A 5,903-nucleotide genomic window follows, 5' to 3' on the forward strand; every position below is an offset into this window, starting at 1 on the left:
GAAGTTTACTTCGTGGCACTTGGTTACCAGTAAACACACTCATCTCTTAGCAACAGATTAGCAACAAAAAATGTTATTGTTCAAAAAACATAGGATTTCTTCTGCTCTCTTGAAATACCACTTATTTTATACTTTTTAAGAATAGTTGGTGAATTTTGCAGAAAAGTTAGTTCTTTTTGTCATTAGTGGTAGATATAATATAAAACACAAATTCAACACAAAAGTAAAAATCTCGATTTATACTTCGTGGCAGTTCATTACCAGAAAAAAACCTACTCATCTCTTAAAACCAAATTAATAACAAGTAATATTTGTTGTGATCCCTGTTTTTCTGTGTAGTTATTTTGAGATTTTTTTTCCTATTCACTCTTCAGTTTTTCAGTTGCTACCGGTATTAGCTAAGTGCTAATTAAGGCTTTTGGTAAGACTTTTAACAACATAAAAAAAATTAATAATAATAATACCCTACTTGTAACTCACAAGAGGTTGCCTGTCAGCACAGAGGAGCATTAAAGAATAAGAACCATTCTTGCTGCTCTCCACCAGCTGGTTTTTATGGTACACTTACCAGAGAACAGCTTTCCTTGGATGAGATGACAGCCCCAGCCTTAAACTGAGCTCACCCTGGTGGCAGTAAACAATGTTCCAAGTCAGAGTGAACGGCTGCTGTAAAAACATTTTTTACACACCGTGGCAGTGGAAAAACTACATCCGTTTTGTAAGCAGTGCTCCTTTTTGGAGTATTTGGAGCCTGCATGTGTGGGAGAAAGATGGAGCATACAAGGGATTACTTCAGTAACAACTGACACTGTGTCATTACCATTCTTTATTTTTGACGCTACATGTATCATCAGGCAATACATAAACTGAGATTATATCATTAATTTGTGTCGATCAGATGATGTGCTTAAATAAAACGATGCCTGCTATTGAAGTACAAAAAACACAAACTTTAAAGTCATGAAGCTCAACAGGTTGGATTTTCACCATAATTGGATTTTCATCATAATTTATTAATATTTTTTAAATAAAAAAAATGTTCTTTGTCATTTATCTCTGGAAATGAAAAAAATATGTATTTAACTACAGATAAACACCAACGTTTTTGCCTTGGTTTAAAACCAAAGACATTAGCAAATATGTTGGCTAGAAAATTCAGTTATGAGAGCATCTTGTTCCACATTTTCAAAAGGTTTCCCCTACTTGCAGGACATCTTGTGGCTTTTTCTTTTTGGTTCTCTTTTATAAAAGGCCAGATCGTGCTTTACTTTCTTGCCAAAGGAGATGATGGTAAAGCTTGAGGTTGCAATGTGAAATATTGGGGTATAAATACTTTTGCAAGGCACTGTAATAATTAGCTAAGGCAGTTTTGTTTCTCTTAAAGGATTACACCCTGAAACTTATAATTTTCTCTTTCCATTTATCCTATGTACACACACATGCTTCTGCTCTGCCCCGGGAGCCCCATTAGTCAGGAAAAGGGGTGCAAGGTGCAACACAAGCACCTCATCCAAATACAGCTACTGAATCCGTTCGACCATGCTGTTACGTACATTGCGAAACGCGAGCAGGCTCGCTCATCTGTAACGTGCCAATATGCTCAGCTTCTGAGAACTGCAAGGGGAATCGTCGCTGTGGAGGATGTGGAAAGAGTGGCTTAAAAAAAAAAACTTAAGGAGAAGCAGACTTGGAATAAAACCGTAAACAGAGAGATACTTTCATGCGTCATATTGCAGAAGTGCAGCTGACATGGAAAGGTAGATGTCAGAGCTAAATGTGAGACAAGAGAAAAGGCCCTGAAGGCTCTGGTTAGTTACTATGATGTATGTCGCTGTGAGCTGGGGGGGGTTTGGTTGTTGTCAGTAAAGATGGGCCGGTGGAGAAATGATAGGGGACAGATGAGACAGGCACAGTGAAAAGGGGGCTGGTTTTGTTCATGTGTCATTCGTTGCCTCCATACCATGACAACACCATGTGGGCTCTGCAGCTCCCTGGGGACGGCGCTGACGTCTTCAGTCTGTTAGACTCACAGAGACTCTCCACACAACCAGAGTTACTTAATTCATCATGTTTAAGAAACTGTCAGTTTGCCCCTAAGTCTGGTACGGTGTAGAGACAGTGGGATTATCAACAGTTTGCTTTTAAATGGCACACTTGGGAATACATTGAATTAATGAAAAAAACTCTTAGTTGGCTCCATGATATATATAAATAATAAGGTGATTCAGTATTATGAAAAATATATACAGCACAAGGAATATATATATGCAATCATACAGGTATCAAATACATTTCAATATCAGAAAAAGTCTGTTAAATTCTTTAACATATATTTTTGCTCATTAAGGGGAAAAAAGCGATCCAACCAGGATTTACGGTACAAAGTCCTCCAATGCCTCCATATAATTATTTAACTATTTTTAGTTTTGGAAAGTCAAGTTTATTCTCACAAACCCAAACAAGGCCAGAATATTACCAAACTTATAAAACCAAAAAAAATCTTCACAAAGCAACACATCATACGTCAATCGGTTAAATTTCAAGAACAGACGAATAACAAAATTACTGACAGTCTGGAAATGTTAAAGTATTTTCTAAAGCTTTTGGAAATTGAGCACAGTGAGGCACTGAACACCAAGAGAAAACAAGGAACATGGATCAACCTTCCCACTTGCTTCAGTCCAGGTCAGTGTTCATAATTCAGCAAATTATTAATATTTCAGCAATTCAGCATGTCAGCTGCAATTCAGCAAATAATTCAGCATAATTAAGACAAAATGCTAGTCTGAACTTAAATTCAACTGAGATTTTCTGCCACCAAGTTTGACACAACCAGTTAAGTTTAGGGGCCAAATGTTTTCTTTTCTTTCCCACTGGTTCGATCAGCTTGTTTTAAATTGTTTTTGGTTTTTGACAATCTGAATCATTTAACTGTAAACAAAAAGCAAAACCAGAGAACTATTCAAATAACCACAGTGGTCTGAGTGAGCTTCAGTGATACATTTATCAAAACTAGAATATTAACTTATTTTATGCATATTTGACAATGTACAAATATGCGTGTAAGTGAAAATACTTGTTATAATTTTGGAAACCGCTAATGGTTGTTCTAGTGAAAGTGGGAAACTGAAAAGGCAATTTTTCACATTCTACACACTAAATGGTTAATAAATCTATGAAAATTATATGAACTAAAAGATTAATTAATAATCTAAATTACCATTAGTTGCCCTAGAATGCCTCAAAATCCAGAGCATGCGTTACAATTAATTGACTTCAACAATGCAATCTGGGCTGATAGGATGACGGATGATAAAATGGAGATGGTTTAAAAAAAAAAAAAAAAGATTCAGAGAATTGTACAGCCAGCATTGTGAAGTTTCATTTTCAGTATCGGTTGACAGACATTTAGCAGGTTTCTGTTCAAACAAAAGCCCACCTGAGAGAACTGGTCAGGCTCAAGATCACAGTCTGTATAAGAGGAGACAGGTGCAAACCACATTATAAACTGTGGAGAAGACAAAGAGGGACGAGAATAGACTTGTAGACTCAGTAGAACGAATAAGGAATCATGACGTCCATCATTAGCTTTCATTAGGGAGCTGCGGGTCTTTGTGATAATAGATAATGCGACGCTACGCCCTGACATATACTGATCTCTGATAACAGCAGCCAGCAGTAACTAGGACTCTGCGCTCACTATGACCGTGCACTTCGATCGCCTTCTCTGGTCATCCTGCGTCCTCTGGCCCGCTGTCCACTAAACGAAACGGGGAATAACGAGAGCAGAGTCTGTGATTAATGGCAGCATTACGCTGCCCAACACAGGCTTGGTGAAGAGTGTGAGGGGGAGACGCTTTATTCTGAAATTCTTTCACTCGTTCTGAAGAGTGAAGAGATATATGGATATGGCAGGTAAAGCTTAGTTGTTTTTTTTAAATCTACTAGTCACAAGAAGACAAAAGGTTTGAAGCCATTTTTGGTCAGCAAGATTCTGAATGGAAATCTGATCCTGGAACCTAAAAAAAATTGCAGCTTGGCCTAACTTTCCTTAAAGAAATAATGCAATGAGATGAGCATTGTGCTTAAATAAAAAAAAAAAAACTGACAAATTATATTTCATCATGTGCCGTAAAACTGAAAGCACCTTTATTTCAGTGATACCTCGTTGATCAAGGAGTCAAAGTTCACCATCCAGCTCTCCTTAGGTTTACTTTAGATTGATAAAAGCTAATTAATACATTCACTTACAAATTAATACAAGGAATTGAAAAGAATGTAAAGAAAAATAAGGAAGTCTGGCTTTTATCTAATGTAAATAGTTTTCAGCGCTACTGCAGATTAACTGTGTGCTTACACTGCATTGCACTTACATTTTTATGTGCACACACATTTCCATAAGCACTGGAAACTAGTTGGGAATGAAAAAGACGCTGTTGCCAAAATACAGAATTTAATAAATCCCTCGGATAGATCCTGGAATTAATTTGAGGCTGCGGAGAAATGTTGCCACCTGTTTTGTTTAAGCAGTCTCTTTGATATTCCCCTTTAAAAAAAAAAGGACTTGAGTGAAGTTTAATCTTGTAATTTGCTAAACCGCTGGCAGTGACAAAACAAATTGCATATTCATTTTAATACAAGTACAGACATTCTACAAGCAGAACAAAGTCCCAGTCGGATCAAGTTGCCAAGTGTAAGTGGATTTTGTTGCCAACGCTTGTAATTGCTTGCAGCTTAGAGAGGTAGATTGTGATTCTGCACACAGAACTTTAAAAGTGTGTTTTCATTAGTAAATATCGAACCCACTTTGCATCGAAAGCTGATGTGAACGCGTGAGAGTCTTACAGCTGGCCTGGGAGAACGCGACGCATTTGATCTGCTGCGAGTAAACATCCAGGTTGTCCTACGCCTCTTTCTGTGCCATGTCTGGTGATTGGGGTAACTCTCGGCCCCGGAGCAGAGGAAGGGGTTGTCTCTCACCACATGCCTCACCAGATGGACCGGAGCCTTGGATGTTAGGGGAGAAACTATTCAAAGACTGAAAATGCAGAAAGACGGCTCCAGTGGAGGCCCGTGAACATTTCTTTGCTGCTTTCTGACCGAGACGATAGAATCCCAGCACAAACGTTACCACAACTCGTTCTTGCCAGATCTCCTGCTTTTTCTGGGTCTCTACCACACAAGGGAGACACGGGGATTCCTCATCTCCAGGGCCACAAAGGAAATATTACAACAATATAATAGAAATTGTGTTTATAAGCCTGAGCTCCCACTTCCCTCTCTCGCAGACATGATTTTTCAGTCTAGGATACATCACATCTTTTTCTTCAGTATTAATTATATAAACCAATTAAACTTTTATAGAGGCTGAACATGAGTCATTTGAGCAAGTGTTTCCAGATTGATGGGCCTCTACCTAGAGTGGGTTAAACAATAAGATAATTGGCCCTCTCTTCTTTCCCTCCAGCAGCTTTTCTCCCCCCCCCCACTCCAACTCTACTCCCCTCCTCATCTACTTTCATCATTCATACTCGTTGGCACATAGAGAACAATACCATTAATCTTGACAATAACATCATTGAGATGTTTAAAAAAAAAAAAAAAAAGGCGGCGGCACATGCACAATGCTGCAGACATATCTAATAAGAGCAAGTTTTTTTTTTACTGTTCCGAGATCAAATACTGTGTAAACCTTTTAACTTTAAAGAAATACTTACTCATCAACCTGTTTGCATATTTTTCTGACTACCAGAAGCACCAAGGTTTCCTCTTTACGTCTTTTCTTTTTTATTTGCATCTATTCTGCAGCTGACCTGCACAATGCAGGGTCAGGCAATTATGAATTGAAATGCCACTTTGTTGTAGTGATTTTGTTGCCTGACAGAGATGGAGTGAAGACCGGC

This window comes from Poecilia reticulata, linkage group LG15, assembly GCF_000633615.1.
Source record: "Poecilia reticulata strain Guanapo linkage group LG15, Guppy_female_1.0+MT, whole genome shotgun sequence".
NCBI classification, from domain to species: domain Eukaryota; kingdom Metazoa; phylum Chordata; class Actinopteri; order Cyprinodontiformes; family Poeciliidae; genus Poecilia; species Poecilia reticulata.